This window comes from Anser cygnoides, chromosome 1, assembly GCF_040182565.1.
Source record: "Anser cygnoides isolate HZ-2024a breed goose chromosome 1, Taihu_goose_T2T_genome, whole genome shotgun sequence".
Classification (NCBI taxonomy): domain Eukaryota; kingdom Metazoa; phylum Chordata; class Aves; order Anseriformes; family Anatidae; genus Anser; species Anser cygnoides.
In genome coordinates this window covers 34351052-34369182 of record NC_089873.1, presented here as the reverse complement: position 1 = coordinate 34369182, position 18131 = coordinate 34351052, and the positions used below count along the sequence as shown (strand labels likewise).

The window sequence follows — 18131 nt, the reverse complement described above, 5'->3', positions numbered from 1 at the left end:
GTTTGGAAACCTCTTTGTGCAGATGTACTGAAGCAGCTAATGTGAAGTTAACCACGTAGAAAATGATTGTTTAATAGAATAAAAGGTGTAAGGTTTTTTATCAGGATTCTTCACCAGAGAAACGTGAAGTGTCCAAAACTTTGCTTATCACTGGATGGGCTAAGTTAAATTAGCCTGGTTTTCTTACTACATAAACTAAAATCAATTTTCTATGGTTATTGATACGGGATTTGTTTACTACCAACTCACTTAGAAAGACAAATATGCTCTGCATTAGACAGAGGCAAAGAACTGCGTACTTAGTTATAAACCTTATAAAAAATATTTCAGACTAAGTATTGCCTTCTGTCCCATAGCTTTCACAAAGGCATGAAGTTGGCATTAAGTGTTGGAGCCAAGCTAACAAACTCCACAGTGTATGGGAAATGTCCCCAGCCTTGCAGAAGTCCCAGAAAGGCTGAGGTTGGAAGGGACCTCTGAAGATCATTTAGTCCAACCCCCCTGACAAGCAGGATCACCTAGAGCACATTGTGCAGGATGGACAGGCAGTTTTGATTACTTATTGTCATAAATCTGGATCCTACCCCTGCATTTATAAATATGTGTGGGTACTATGTGTCCCAGATCTACTGATTAATTAATTTGATGATGAAGTCTATCTTGTGCACAACTTTTGACCTTGTGATGTATAGGGATAGTGATAAACTCTACCATCAGGAGAAATTAAGATATGAAGTATCTTACTGTCTGAACTTCCCTATGTATGAAGGAGGAAATAAATATAATCTATAAACCTTTAAGTAATGTAGATAAATAAAAAAGCCACAGTTTTCAGATACACTGCAAACATGCCTGTCTGCTGCCATAACACAGTAGAACATCCAAAATAAGCATCACTCTGGTTTTGACTGCATCCAGAGAAGAGGTCAAGCACGTACTTGGGTATGCATCTCAGCTAAGAGACACTCTTGGCTCCTGAGCTTCTGTAGCTTGAAGAAAAGAAAAGCCTGACTTCACCCTGAACTATGATTTTCTTGGGAAAACTATGTTGGTAAATTCCCCAACAAAAGAGTCGGAGGAACACCTGCCAAGTGTTCAGTGTGCTGCTCCCTCTGCATGATTTATCAGTCAGTTTTCTACTGTCTAAGCCCTTGACTTGGCTAGAAACTGTAAAACATTAGCCACACCATCTGGGTCTGATGAGAATGAAGCAGAAGGCAGCATTTTCAAAATGACAGAGTCCTACCCGTTCAAATGCTCAATCACTCATACCTTTTTCAGTCTCGGTCGTTTAGGTGAAGTTGATTTTTTTTTTCCATAAAAATCTCTCTCACAGATTGATGCTATTCTATTGCTAAGTGCTTTCCCCTCCACACACACCCTGAGGCATCATGTGAGTCTTGAGCAAAACCGATGACAAAAGCAAGCCTGTGGGAGCCTCTGATCGGGCGGAGCTGGTAGAGGATTTCCTGAATGCTTCTCAGAGGCATGGAAGAGGTGAATTTGTTGAAAACTAAGTTTCCCAACAAATTCTCATTAAACTACAGGCAGAGTTTGTCTGGAAATCTGTCACAGCTTCTGCTGGTGCGTCTCACAGATGCTGGCTGTTTCAGCATTGCCTGGATCCAGGGCAGTCTTACCATGTGTCACGCTCTAGCACTCTAAACCACAAACTTCCACAGTTTTCATGCACATAGCCCATCCGCCACAGGGTGTGGGAGCACTGAGATAAGAAAGGTAGTGTAACAAGGTGTCTGGGGTAGCCACCAACCCCAGACCAAGCCAGACTGCCCTTCCATCTGGAGGAAGTGGCAGAAGACTGAACACCCGCAGGGCTAAGCAGGTTGGTTGCAAAGCTACTGGCACACTCATTGCTCCCCATGGCTCCAGGACTCCCAGCTCCCCAACACCAATAGGGTGCCAGAATTGGCATTTAAACTCCACACAGCAGACTCAGATTCAATTTCACCTTTGCAGTGTTTTAATATAATATTGTCATTAAGGTAATAATAATAATAACAACAACAACAACAATAATAACAAGCACACACATACAAAAAAAGGAATTATTCAGAATTTTAGAATTTCCTAAAGAATATAATCTGATTACTTACTGACTTTGGACCAAAAGAATGAGAGATGAGAGCTCAGCACTATTCATTCCATCAGCAGCACATAGAATAGGGAGAGGAACACCATCCCACCCAGATACTTGCTAACAGATATTCTGGCTCTTCCACAGTCTCCATCATAAAACTACAAATAAAAGGAAATAGAAGAAGGAGAAGGTGGCTAAACATAATAATAATAATAATTATTATTATTACTTAAATAGAAGGGTCAATGTCTACAGTTTGAATAAAGATCATTGCCTTTCAGTAAGAGAATCCTAACAATGTCCAAAATCAAACTTTTTTTTTTTTAATAAGACAATGTTGTGGGTTTCATAGTGCAAAGTGCTGACTTTCTCCTGTGCTTTAAACAAGCTCCTTTAATGCTGCCTTGTTGCAATTTTCCACTAGAGAATGAATTCCTGGCATATATTTTTTTTCACTCTTCCTAAGGCCATATTTGCTTGCAGCAAGATGAGAATTCACTTTCAAGGTGGCAGCCCACAAACTTTGTAGAAAGTGATCTTTAAATAGGATTCTGATGAATTTATGGAGGCTTGGAATGAAACACCACAAAACATTTACCTTGAAGAGCTCCAGTTTCTTAAATCAGTTTTCCCAAAGTACATTTACAGTAGCTGTCACCAAAGATAGCTCATTGCTGATGAGCCTCAAATGAGCACTTCAAGTCCATGAGACAGAAGGTGCATAAGCAATCACATTAATGTCATCTAACCAAGCTAAATAGCGTAAGACAATTTTAATTTGCATGTGACGAGCTAAATTGCAGGGTTCACCTGTAGCAAAAATAAATCCGATGGTGATCATTGCTTTTGCTTTTCTTAAATTAGCATCTGCCAAGTACACAATAAAAATTCCAATAAAAATTCAGGTCACCAAAGGAAAAACTTATTCCAAAGCCAAATGTCATCATTATTTCGAATTACTGTGACTTATGATACAGAAAGCAATATTTGGTAGCCGCTAGCTATACAGTGGCCTTTTCACAGTCATCTGCAAGAAACAGTAATAGTGTTGATAAAATATGATACATTTTTGTAATGTCACAGGCTTTCAAATACTTGGAAGAAAATCCCTGATAACAGATGGAATGTTTTTTTGACATTCAAATATGCATTTTTATACATGGGGTAGTCAATGAGAAGTGTCGGCTTAATAAATGGTGGTGCTTGTGGGTATCAGATAGTTTCAGTTGGCTTATTTTCTGTGAAATATTGTGGCTTTATGTTATTAACATCAATTACAAATGACTAGTAGTTTTAGCTCCATACATTGTTGTGCATAGGAGTCTCTTCTATAACATGTTAGGATGTTCAGCTGTAGAATATAGCACCACTGACATAGAAGTATACATTTACATGTTTTAATGAAGATGCTCCAAGGAGCTCTAAAAAAATGTCCATCACACTCTGAAAGTGTGAAGATGCTGAACATAGTTTTTTGAAGGAGTGGGTTTTGGGGAGGGAGAGAGTTGAGGAAAAAATGACCCTTATAGTAAAAACTTTCCACAAGAACAATCCTTTTTGGTTAAATGTTCCCTCCACCAAATATTTCTTCAGATCAGAGTGGAATTTCCCATAGAAATCAAAGAAATACAGCTGTCTGTATGCTAAATTCTCTCTCTCTTCCCACAGGATGTGTATCAGTTCGTTTAGCTAATCTCCTGGAATTTCCTTTTCTTTTTTATTATTTTCCCAGGGAAAAACAAAAATAAACAAAACAACAACAACAAAACAGGTCTTATGGTTTCTCCTTGAAATTCGAGCTTTGCATAGATTAGCTAAACTTCTAGCCTCATTCAGTTAGCAAATCATCTGAGAAAATACTGCAGAAGCTGGTACTGGCTCCTGTACAGCGTTTTTCCTGTCACATTTTGTGACTTTTTTGTAGTTTAATCAGAATACCATCTCTTTTGTATTCTTTGGCTGAGCCTTATGAAAACCCTGAACCTCAGTTCTCATTGATGTTAATGTTGTAGTCACAGCCATTTCAAGTGACAATGGACTCCAGAGTGCCTAGGGAAAATAATCAGAAAATACATGAGAACATTAAAAATGTGTTGTTGTTTTTTTTTTTAATTTGCTTTTTTTTAAAAAAAAGAAACATTAAAGGCGAGCATTACTCTGAGATAATTAAAATGATTCCATGAATTTGAAGCAATTGTGCTGTTACGTGATTTCATGTTGCATAATCAAATAGCTTTGTACTGAAATCACCCACTTGATTTTTGTGTGATGAACCCCATGGCAAAACAGAATCTGCAGTGCAACCTCCTACTTCCCTCCCCCTTCCAAAATAAAAGTAAAGAGAATTAGAAGTCCCTAAGAAAAAATATGGCCTAAATAACAGAGAGAGACTGTATCACAATTTACAATTTAATCATTTTTACTGCAGAGTGGTTCAGCTGAAAGGTAATCCATTTAAAACAGAAATTGGGTGTTCTTTGTAATGCATTTCAGAATTTGGGTGCAACAGAGATAGAAAACCTACCATGACATAAGGAGAAACCACACAGTAACAAACATGCATATGGCAAATCTAACACAGATGTAATCATACAGATAAAGCAGAGGCATTCAGTGAAAAGCCAAAAGGCTAACCTGATACTTCATCATTTAATAATATAGATATATATATAGGTGCAAGAGAGTGGAGAATCAAGATGATAAGCATCGCATATTCTAGTTAGAACTGTAGCCTTTGTCGTAAAACCATTAGTTCACAAGACGTGCTTCTTGGGATCATTTTCAATTTACCCTAAATCTACACGTATATACCCCCCACCTGCACTTCAGCTCTTTCAAATGTATACAGAAACTGAAAAATGCTGTGCCTAGGTTCTTCTAGGAATCTGAATCCAAATAGATGATAGCAGAGACAGTAGAGATTCAGTCTGTCCCTGGAAGGATTTTAAGCACAACTCAAGTTGCTTGATAAAGAAATATATTCAATTTTTTCTATGCCAGACTCACAGTATGAGAACAGATACTGGGTTAATGAAGATTCAATGCAGCAAAATCGAATGTAGGCATCAAGAACTTCCTGTAATCAGATATTAGAAGTTATTGTTTCATTTCTTTTCCCCTTCAGCAGCAGTGAGACAGAAAGAACAGGCAATTACCATACCCTTTTCTAACTGCCTCATACAGCCACAGCTGAGCCCTCACATACACAGCATTAATCTCCTTTTTAAAATTAATGAAGACTAATTAAGGAAAACAAGACTCCACAAGGGGAAAAAGAAAAAAAAAGGAAAAAAAAAAAGCTTTTGTGTAAAGATAACTATAGTAACTGCCACAATGCCATTCTATTGAAGAAGGCCATATACAGTGACTAGCCGTAATATGAACTGATAAATGTTATCTCTTTAGAAGAAGGTTGGATATGTGAACCAAAAGTTACTTTCAACTCTTATTTTAAATGAGATTAATAGTAACAATAATGGTATGAAGCTGCTGGATATTCTGATGTGAGTGAAATATGGTGCAAGAATAGAGAAAAAAACACACACATTAATTGAGTTTTAAAGAAAATTTTACATTTTAAATATATTTTTAAGATATGTGCTGCTATTATAGGGTGTAAATTCTGAAATTTGGAAAGACTACAGGATAATGAAAAGAGACGTGTTTTCTATGAGTATATTGATGAAGACATTTTTAGGAATAATATGCAACTGTTGCATACCAGTTGTGGTATAGACCAAGATTCAGATATATTCAGCTGGTAAAACCTGTCCCTACAGAAAAACATGTCAACTAACGAAGGGGCGCTGGAGGCTGTGTAACTTCTCTCAAGTAATGCTGAGTCATTGTATTTCAGGCTGATATTCAGGGCAAAATCGTCATCTATAAACCCCTTTTAAATACATTTTTAAGCTCATGTCAATCTGTTATCCCAGTATTTACCATGTAATCTCTGTAATCTCATCTCATACTCAAAGACAAATGTGAGAGAGAAATTGTTCCCTGTTCATCAAGTAATCTTCCCAGAACTAAGTCTCTGCAAGTGTAGGGACAACACTACCACCACAATATCACCCACATCAGCTGCAAGTGTGCTGTGATTACTCATTATCATTTGATGTATGGCAACCTCTTCCTCCCCATAAATCAGAAATCTGAGCATCAAATGTGGGATCTCTAAATGTTATGTGGGTTTACCAGAGATCAGTCACGCCAGATCAATCTGCTGCCTTTGAAGAGATAAGTGAGTATCTAGAGTAGTGAGAGATGGAAAACTGCACTTATGTTTGGCATTTGGCCAGGCATAACATAAAATTTAACATAGGGAATTATCACTTATACTACGGAATATTAGGAAAATTGTGAGGTCAGTAAGGAAATGGTTCAAAAGAAGACAAAAATAGTGATGAATGGCAACTACTAGACTGAGCGAAATGTTTCGATGAAATTTAAAACAAAACCAGCTATGCAGACCAGGACTCTCTGGGCATCACTTTGTGTCACAGAGTCAAAACTGAAGACATCATCACCATGATTTCAGGGGCACAGAATATTTTGCAGGAAGAACTATATGACTTCATTGTACTAATTATATAGTGTTATTTTACTAAACCTTAACTGAACTGAAGTTTCTTCCATTCTGCTGGAAATAACAGAAGATTGAAACCCTAGGAGCTGATTGTGGGATAACATTGGACTACACATATCATGAAGCAAGTTCAATTCTAAAATACATCCAGTTTGTTGCAGATGTGCAACTGCCATTGGCATTTTACCAAAATAAAATAAAATGTCTGATCTGGGAAACTGTGTATGTTTCTGACTGCCCATTGTCAAAATAACTAATTTAAACAAAAACAGAGAAGGGTTACAAGGTTGACTGAGGAATCAAAAAAGAATCATAAGAGGACATCAAAAGAGATTTCCTCTGTTAACCAGAACATAGACTGGGAAAAAATATAATGTTTGTTTATAAATGCACTAAGATGATTCAAAATTGGAGGAGAAAATGCTTTATGATTTAAAAGGCATCAGCAATTACAAAAAAAAAAAACTAAAAAGATTTAAGTTTTAAAGCCTCAGCATTTGACTTTAAAATTGCTTCTAACCATCTGAGAAGAGAGTTCAACAAATGCAACTTTCCAGGTGAAGCACTGGAAACAATCACATCACATTGATTTTATGAGTGATGTTGTCTAATGTGTCCAGCTATTTGCATAATAAGCAAATAATAAAAGAAAAAGGAGGATTGCACAGGGCTACTCTGAAGTAAGAATGAGATTAAAGGTCATCTAGATATGGTCACTTTGATTTGATTAACTGCTTCTATGTCAAACCTGTTGGACAGAGACTTCAAACAAACAAACAGACAGACAAAAAACCACAACAACCAAACAAAAAAACAACAACCCTGGTATCTGATGCTGCATAATGTTACTTCAGCTGGGGAATTAGGCAACTATTTGCTACAAAACAGTATGAATTGAGTGCCTGCAAATTGCAACCAAGTTAAGAAAGCCAAAGCAGATTTTACTTTGATAAAAGTTTGCAAAACAGTTCTTGATAAATTAGAAGTCTTCTGGAACTAAAGTTTACATAACATTCTAGATTAAACATACAATAAATGGATTGAGTTTACTAAGCTGTTAATATATTTTGAAGTAAGAGGAATGTGCTTAATGTTAAAGTTTATGGAAAAAAAATAAAAAGAGAATAAATTTACTGTATTAATGGACTGGAGCTAGATCAACAGGAATGCCTCCTGATGACCTGTGTGCTGACCAGCTGTGTTTATGACACAGGCATTTGGCCTGGTCTTGCAGAATCTTAAAAACTATACCGCTATAGGAAACTTCTATTTAATTTTAACCATAAAATATTGTGAATAAAGTAGAAAAGAATGCCATAATCCCAAATAAACTAGAGCAAAGCATGAAGCAAACACACACACACACACACAAAAATTAATTACTGTCAGTGATCTCTGTGACTCTCACACAGTCATAGATTTCCTCAGTGACAAGGGGCAATCTTCTCCAGAGGGGCTGGACTGCTTTGTCGTCTCTCTAAGGACTAGCTGTGATTTTTAACCACACAGGAGATCCTCTGTTCATTTCCTATATACTGAAATTGATTAAAAGATCCTGTAACAAGAAAGATTACTCAGGAAAGACAGAGATACCAGAGAGCAAGCTCTATTTCTGGTTTAAACCTCTAAAAATGGGCTAGGCCCACAGGACATATATTGTGGTTCCCTAGGGTGCAGCTCTCAGATCTCCTTGTAACTTTACTATTCCAGTTCTCTTAGAGAAAGGGGGTCTTCTTCTTTTGTCAAATGAGTTAAAGGGGAAGGGGGATACACAATATTTGCCTTGGGGTGTGAGTAAAAGCAAGGCACTCATTTATAAAGTTCCTCATGGAATTTGGACACTAAAACATTCTGTGTGGGATTAGAGGCATGTATGTTAGCACATGCAAACAAACTGGAATAGGGAAGCATTTACTCAAACTGTGCTGATGGCTGACAGTGTTACATGGGAAATATTAGTTGGAAAAAAAATAAATAAATATGAACTGTATAGAAGAACTGAAAGATTAGAGGACTTGAACAGCATTGGATAGGAATAGGATCTTCCTGGAAGGAGATTCACTTGAGGAACTAGTTTTAGTACCAGAAGGTTGCCGAGAGAGGTTGTGGATGTCCCATCCCTGGAGGTGTTCAAGACCAGGTTAGATGAGGCCCTGAGCAACCTGATCTAGTGGGTGGTGTCCCTGCCTATGGCAGGGGGTTGGAACTAGATGATCCTTGAGGTTCCTTCCATCCCAGGCCATTCTAGGATTCTAGGATTCTGTGGTCCACAGGCAGTGTTCAGGCACATGGGCTCCCTAAATGTTATCTCCCGCTGCCACTGCTGGAGGCACAACTCTGGGCTAGATGGACGACTGGTCTGACTCAGTGCAGTATTTCTTATGTTCTTACAACAGCTTAATTTTTCATTACTGACTGCAACATGAAGTTTGGGAAGTTGCTAATGAAATCTGCCAGTAAAAGAAAGCTGCCTGCCAATGTAGAGTAAGAATGAGCAAGAGAGACCTGGATAACCTCAAGGACGTGAGCAACAGAAGTACCATCAAATTTATTAATGCAATAATGAAAACCCATGAATATATTGCTAAGGATTTTTGCTTTAAACTGTAGCTGAATGTTGGTGAATGACAAAGTGTCCTGGAGATTAAAGAAATCAACATTGTGACTAGCAACTATTAAGCAGGTCTAACATTTATACCAATTTTAGTTTAACACACTCTGGTCAGATCTGTCATTATCTCAACCCTTTGTGCCCCACGTTGGGCACCAAAAAGGACTGTTGTGGTCCTCTCTGGGATGCGGGAGAGAAACGGGAAAATGAGGCCTGTGAGTTGAGATAAAGACAGTTTATTAAGACAGGAAAATAATAACAATAATAATAATAATAATAACGGTAATAGTACTACTACTAATAATGTGTACGGAACAAGTGATGCACAATGCAATTGCTCACCACCCGCTGACCGATGCCCAGCCTATTCCCGAGCAGCCGGCCCCCCACCCCGGCCAGCCACCCCTATATATTGTTTAGCATGACGTCAGATGGTATGGAATACCCCTTTGGCCAGTTTGGGTCAGCTGTCCTGGGTCTGTCCCCTCCCAGCTCCTGCTGCACCCCCAGCCTGCCCGCTGGCAGGACAGAGCGAGAAGCTGAAAAGTCCTTGGCCTGGTGTAAGCTCTGCTCTGCAACAATTAAAACATCAGCATGTTATCAGCGCTCTTCTCATCCTAATCCAAAACATAGCACCCTACCAGCTACTAGGAGAAAATTAACTCTATACTAACTGAAACCAGGACACAAAGTAATAGATAGACAAAAGGAAGTGGCCATGAAAATGGAGAAGCACAGCAAAAGTATCTTCAATGAGCACATTATTTTCATTTTATCTGTACTTTTGGGGAATATTTTTTGACACTCTGGACACTTATTTTCAAGAGGATTTACCCAAATTATACCAGTTTTAAGGAAGAGCTTGTAGGTTGCTCAGAGGAACAACACTCTTATGAGTGATCTTATGAGAGTCCAAAGATATCTCTGAACTACAGTCACAGTGCTACATAGAAATACTAGCTTTAACCTAGCAAGCCTGCATACTGTCAACAGCCCAACTCCAACAATAAACAGTTCAGTGTGGGCTAAATTACTGTAAAGATTGCTACCCACATTCAAGATATTTAATTAAAAGCTGCTCACATATCTCTGCTCTTCACCTTGGTCACAACAACAACAAGAAGATAGATATCAGGTTTTGCACAAGGGTATCATTTATAGTGACAACATAAAGCAGCCTAGTTTGTTTGCTTATTACAAAACTCAATAAAAATAAAAATAAATAAAAATAAAAATAAAAATAAAAATAAAAATAAAAATAAAAATAAAAATAAAAATAAAAATAAAAATAAAAATAAAAAGGGGGGAAATAAGATGTCAAAAAATACAAAGCAAGCATCGAGAGGAGAACTTGACATTAGGAGATATTTAACTTAATAAATTACCTCAGAAAAAAAGAAAAAAAAAAGTATCCATGAATATATTCAGCCTGGAAATGAGGAAAATTTTCTAATTAACCAAAGGGTGAGACGTTAAAACAGAATTTCAGTCAGAACTGCAGGTCTAAAACCTAACTATTTTTAATATAGGGCTTTATTAGATTACAAATAGGATTTAACATTGAGATTATTTGCAGTAACAGTAATCAAAAAAGTTTCAGGTGCTGTTATGACTGAAAGCATTTATAGATTGCATTACTTACTTTGTTTTTCTTTAAATAAGAAACTAGCTCTCTCCCTTTTATATGAAAGGTAAGATTAACCCGAAGTCTTATAGCTAGACAGTTCCTTTCATCTTCCCAAGCATTAATCCTTACGATCAAGCTTTTGGATGCATTCAGTAATCTGTTTACTCTTTAAAACGTTGCAAATTACAAGGTACAAGTGAAGATTTCCAATAATTACAACTTCATTTCTCATTCAAATTCAAAGGACAGAAGAATGCAGATTTGTATTCATTCCTTTCCAGTCTGTGCATAAACACTTCATTTAAAAAAAATACTTTGCTATTCTGAAGGGAAGAAAACAGAATAATTCCTTCTTATTTAGAACAAATTCTGATATCTCATTAAGATCACAGCTCAGTATCTCTCCAGATACCATTGTGGCCTTATTCCAGTATAAGTACAATTGATCATGAAACAGAAAACTCTTAAATTTCTCTTAACATGGGAAAGCAGATGCAGAACATAGGTGTACAAAAGACAGACCTTATGAGTAATCTGCACATTTGAGTAATTTATTTATTTTACAAAGAAATGTTTGAAAGAAAACTACGCTCACTGACATAGAGAGGATTAACTAGGAGGAGATGCCAAGCAACAGTACTTCTAGATAGGAGGTCCCTGGAGCTCATGAAAAATTGAAGTGTATGAATTTCACAGGAAGCACATTTCATAACTAGAGAGAAGATTCTGAGATAATGGGAAAAAAATGCATCATCTACACGAAATATTCATATCTTGTCATAATAGAAGAGAAAGACAAATAACAGTTTTCATACTTTCAGAGGAAAATAAAATTTCTTGTTCCCTGCTACAACCTAACTGCAAAGGGAAATTCTAGAATGAACAAACAAACAAATAAATAAATAAATAACTTTTTTATATAAAGACTCACCATCTGTCATTGAATAACTCTTCTCAGCTAGATTACACAAGATAAATTACTTTAGGCTCTTTCAAATCAGCAACTGACTGTTCTGAACAATGGATTGATTGAGGGGACAATGCTATACTTGCAATAAATGACATGGAAGAGGTCAAAACAGACAATAAGCAAACCTACTAAAACTGAAATAAATGTTAAAGTGCCAGCTTTGAGGTAAGGAAAGTATATATGTATATGCATAAGTATAGATACATTTCCCTCTTGCATGTGTTAGTGATTTAATCACTGTCTAGCAGAAAGTCAATATCCCCACCACACCCTCCCCCCAGAAAAGGAAATTAAAGTGCTTTTCAGGGTAAAGAAATGTGGTGGTGACACTTTCTGTTTTTAAACTAGTAAAGCCATGAGGACTTTCTGAGAGGAAAATAGATTTCATTTGAAAAACCTGCCATCTGTACTATTCTGGATTTCTTTATATGAATTTTCTTTCTGAGACAAAGTCATCTGTACCATAACAGAGGATCATGTTCTCATTTACAACAGAGCTCCATTACACAGCTCAAAGAACCTTTCCCATTCATATTTAATCCTGGCTGTGAACCACTCTAGCTGAAACTGGGTGAGAATCAGTCCTAAGAGCATGTACCTAAAGAACAGACAACGAAAGATAACTAAGCTCAATGACATTAACACCATAACTTAAAAGTAACTGTGTTTTTGTTTTGTTTTATTTGAAAAGAAATACAAGGAGCTATAATGCTTTTTTTATTCTCCTGTTCTCTATGGAACATGAAAAAAAAAAAAAAGTGTGCATCGCTAGGTTTTATAAGCTCTAAAAATAAACTGGAAGAAAAAGTCATTAATTGAGGTAGGAAAGAAGAATAACAGACTGGGAGTCTGGCCTTTGGGATTCATTAGTCTCTGCTTCTGTATCAAACATCTAGGGAGCAAGAAAGTATCTTTAGATAACATTTCACAAACTAATTTGGTCTTTGAGCTGTGCATTTCATCCAGCTGAGTAAATATTATTTGCAGCCAACCAACTAAGTCATTACATTAGCTATAGTGAAATTGCTGATTTTGAGCACTTAGAGTGAAGAAGGTCAATAGCAACAGAGTGAATTAATAGGTATGTGGCTTTTATGAAGTTCCACAAAGTTTAGCCTCCCCTCATTTGAAAATAATGCTTGGTTTGAATCTAGAATCCTCAAAGGCAAGGTAAATTTTGCCTTGGGTTGCTGTGACAACCTTAACACAGTTTCTGTGAGCAACCTGAAATTGTATCTGAGAATACTGTACAACCGCAAACTCCCTGCCAGACTTAAGGGTAAAGGGAGAATTAAAGGAGAGGATGATTTTTATGGCTTTTGTAGTCTTTGCTAAGAGAATTTGGCAGGTTTATGAACAGCAAAAAAAATAGAATTTAACTTCCGTTGGTTTGTGTTTCTTGATATTTTTTTTCTGGTATTATAGGCTCAGGGTCTTCATTACCCTGGAAGGTTATGTCTACATTGAAACATTAGGACATCAAACCAGTAAACTCTACAGTTTGCCCTGGAGGCTCAGCTTAACTATAGCACAGCCTGGCTCCATTTAATGCAAAATAACTCTATTTTCTTCCTAAGGAAATTAAAACTTCTGAAGGAAGAGAAGCAGAGCAGAGGGGAAGAAAAGGGAGTCCAGATTTAATTGAGATATTTACCCTGGTCAAGAAGATGGGAAATATTACTGAGGCATCCTTGTTCAAGAAACTTGAGGGTGTTTCTATTCATCACTACAATTACTATTTCAATTCCAAGGCCAGGCAAATCAAAAGAAAGGACACATCTAATATCTGTTCTGTGACTCTGTTTTTACTGAAGGATTAATACACCTAAACATATGAGTCCTCTGGCATGTCAGACAAAATCCTTAGATAAACTTATTGTCAGTAATACTAACAATTCCAGAAGAAATTACACAAAGAGAAGCAATGAAGTCATATTCTGTGTATCATGAAGATGCAACAGTGGGCAGAGATTTTCTTTATAAATATACATAAAATAGAATTCTTCATAAATCACTCTTCAGAACAACTTTGGTATTTGGAAAGTCTGTTCGTCAGAGAAGCTAAACATGCAGACTTTACTTTGAGTAGATGAGTGCGTCATGAATTGATATTTTGAATGTAGTTAGCTGTTTGTTTGTTTTTTTTTTTAATCAACATTGTTTATTTCCATTAAATTTGGATTAAAACCAGGAATAATAATAACAACAACAACAATAATAACAATAATAATAATAGAATACATTGTCTACAGAAAACACTCATATCTGTCATAGAATAGAAAGACAAAACAAAACAACAACAAAGAAAAAAAAATGTTTATAGAATAAGAATCTTCTTAGATATCCTCAACAAATCTGTTCCAAAGTTTTCACCCCCCTGCCCTCTCACACACAGCACACACAGAAATGCACTTCTGAATGAAAGAGCTAAATACTAAGATCATCATCAAAAGAGCTGATGTAAAATCAACATTGCTGAATAAACACAGAAAAGAAAAACTAATACTGTATATTGGTAACAGAATCCTAAGCTTAAAATTGCAGTCCTCTAACTAGGGAACAGAAAGCTTGCCATTCACCTTGTGTATAATAAAAGTCAGATAGTCCTTGACCAGATTCCTTATCCTTTTTCATATTGGTTTATTTTATTCCATATGTATTCAATGAATATAAAGATAGAATCATTAAACTGTGCAAGACCAGATATGTTCACACATTTCAGTTCTTCAGAAATGTAGGGCTTGGGATTTACTCCTAGATAAATGAAATATATTAAAAGGGCTAAATGAATTAGCAAGATTAACTTTATTTATGAAAGACACTGTCACACACTTCATAGAAGCATACATAGACAGCGCTAGATTAATGTTGCAAGCTTATGATCTCCAGAAATTTTTACTGAATTTCAGTTTCCTGATGGCAATTTCTTGTAATAATAGGGACTGCAGGTCTTCAGAAGAATTGTCAACATAATAAGCTTTATTTCAATGAATAGCAGTTCTGCTCAGAAAAAAAAAAAAAAAAAAAAAAAAAGGCAAATTCCTGAACTGTTCTACAAACTTAAAAACGGTACTCTATAGAAAATATTTTCAAACTCCAAGCAAAAATTTGGTTTTTTTTTTTAAATATATTGAGAAGTACTTTTGTATTAAATGTATTTTAATAAAAGTAAAATGTATTTTTTCTTTATAGAAGCTAAATAACAAAGATCAAAATCTCTGTGGAAGAGAAAAAAGTCCATCCTGAGAGGACATGATTTCATATGATAGTGAGATCTTCCATCAGACAGCTGTTAATAATCTCACCGGGGATCACGTGTAACTCCTTTTGTTCTTAGTTTTTAGAACACTGGGTATTAAGCACTCTCCTTCTATTTCTCCTCAAAGCTTCTGTGCTGGCTGCAAATATGTGAGGGATGAATCAGAAAGGAAGAAGCTGGGAGAGAAGCTACTTCTGTTTCTGGCTCATTGTGATATAAATAGTGTCCAGAGCCTGGTGCTCTGCCAGCACTAGGAGCAAAGGAAGTTTTCTCCTCCACTGTGCAAATAATGCTTTTATCTCGATAATTCACAGATGGTCTATTAGTATTGAGGAAGTATTACCTTATAGAAGAACCCTGTCTTCAAAGAGCAGATCTATCCAGGTCTTTGTTCAGCAAGGTGCCTAGTCATATTTCTGACTTAAACACATGGGTGACATAATTATTCAGTTCTATCAGTAAGTGACAGCAATAAACTCACACAACAGGGTCAAGGTGAGTCTGATAACCTCTGGATTGTGAATGTCAAACTGTGACCATGTGCTCTGCTGTCAGCATGAAAACATTGGAAAACAACAACAATCCAGTAACTTGATAGCTTCAGGGAATGTAGCTTACTCTGAGTGCCTGCTTATTCAGCCTGCATTGTGTCTGGCTAATGTGTCATATGTGGTCTTGATCAAAAGCCAACAACATACCATTTGCTTAGCAGAACTGTTGGCTAACACTCACTTTTTTTTTGTGATGAGTAGTGTGGTGTGTGAAAAATGTGAAAGGAAGATTTTACTATTTGTATGATGTCATTGAAGGCAGAGAGGAACTGGCTGAAGTGGAAATGCAAAAGACATCCTACCAAGAAGGTGACTCTGAGGAAGAACTGAGTACTCCAGGATATGTCATGAATATCAGAAGAAACAAAACTCTGTCTCTGCACCCCATTTTCAAGGAAAGTAAGATAACAGCTGGAGACAATCTGAAGTCAGCATTCAGAAACTAGGGGGTGTTGTTTGGGTTGAAATTATACCTCTAATGGTAAGACAAGCACTGAGGATCTTAGCTAAGCTAGTAGGAGTATTAGAAAGAGGACAATGAACTTTCAAAGGTTCTGAAAAGTTGCTGAGGTTTCCCTTGGGAGAAGATGGTTACTGAGTAAGAGAGGAAACCATATAATTTTAAGTTATAGGATTTATTTCCACTTCAGATTTTCTGCATATTTTTCTTTATTGCCTTCATGAAATTTCATTTCTATACTCCTAACATATTTTATGTGTAAAAGTAAATAATTAAATAGATAATACGGAAATAATTCAATTAGCTAAAAATTACTACTGCTATTTTAAGAATTGGCAGAGCAGATTCCAAAGGTTGTTTTGAAACAGAAATCTTTTAACCATATTATATCACCCATGAAGACAGCCTTACTGTTTCAGATGAAGTGTCATTTCCTAGTTCCCCTATCAAATGGCTACCAAGACTTTTTTAATTGTATCTGCTATTTGAAACCAGGGAGTATGCCACTTGAATGAGTGGAAGAAAAGCAGAATGAAAAAATAAAGTTATCTATGGCCTTTAAACAGTTACTTATAATTTATTTATATTTAGCAAAAGAAAACCCACCTATAAAATGCACACATATAATGTTTAGATTAAGATATTATCTTATCTTCTTTTTGTTTATTACAAGCACTTCAAACATTGTAAATAATTAGTAATTTTAAGTCAAAGAGTATTCCCACTGACTTCACCTGGGCTGCTCTGATGCAAACAGGCACAAGTATATGACAGGCTAGCAGAGTTGGAAGCTGAGCTGGGTTAGAGAAGTGAAAGGCTGTATAGGCTTGATTAAGAACTTCTCAATAAAACATTAAGTCAGAAAATGCTGTTGCAGCAAACATGATTTTTTTATTTTTTTATTTTTTTCTGGTAATGCATGAGATTTCTCCATCTGAAGCAAAGGAAAACTTCACAGTGGAAGAGTATAAGTGAAGAAAAATTCACTCCCGAACAATCAGAACTCTTATCTGGGCTGTGAGTGTTTGATGTTTACAGCTCTTTTATGCCTGGTTTAAACTAAGAGGCTTTAGTTGAATCCCCATCTAAAAACTAATTTCTCAGCAGAACTTGCTAGAGATTTCATATACTTCCAAACTTACCTACACTTATTCCTGCATACAATCTCTATACCACAGATACCACAATGAATTCTGAACTATAAGTGATTACTAGTGATTATTTATATCAGTGTTTCTAGGACAATGTATTATAAACTGAAATCATTTTCTTTAGCCAGAAAAGCCAATGTCACTGTACAAGTCATAGCTTAATCGTTTGATATGCTTTACCCATCTTATGCTTGCAGCAAATCCCAGTTTGATTATATGGTCAGCTGTTTGCCCTTCTTTCCTCTCTTGCTTGAAATGTATTCCTAGATGCTATAATTTCCTGAGAATTGCACTTCTGAGAAATGTTAAACAATATTGTCTGAGAAAACAATAAACAACATCCCCTCCAAAGCTTTTTCAGTTAGCACAGTTTCCTCTGTCCTCCTTCCTGAGGAATGCTCGTGGCAGGACGCAGCTCCCCATCAAATTTTCTTCAGCAATAAAGCTAATTAAAAAGCTAGCTATATCTCCTGGAGTTTATCAGCTCTTTCCTGAGCTAACCCTATTTGTAAGACTATGCCATAGAACAGATCTGTGAAGCAATTCCCTTAAAACAAAAAAGGATTTTCCACTCTGAGAATATGAAGCTATCATACCCCACAAACGTAATGATTTTGCATTTAAATCATAGAATCATAGAATGGTTTGGGTTAGAAGGGACCTTAAAAGATCATCTAATAAGAGCTGTTTGCTGTATAAACCTGGATGAAGTCATGTAAGTACACCATCATTCTGGTTCAGGGATTATTTCACCATTTTATATATGCTTATTGAACTATCTGTAGATAAGTATAGACCTTTAAAGTTATATATATA

The 18131-nt window shown here is 36.3% G+C and overlaps 1 long non-coding RNA gene across 3 annotated transcripts in view; it reads right to left on the bottom strand.

Moving 5' to 3' along the window:
* The window catches only part of LOC125182949 (uncharacterized), a 67076-nt gene that overhangs the window by 25279 nt on the left and 23666 nt on the right, over positions 1-18131 (bottom strand). For all 3 annotated transcript variants that reach the window (XR_010829365.1, XR_010829360.1, XR_010829369.1), the window contains one exon: positions 2115-2256. This is a non-coding gene — a long non-coding RNA (uncharacterized lncRNA). The remainder of the gene's footprint in view (positions 1-2114; positions 2257-18131) is intronic.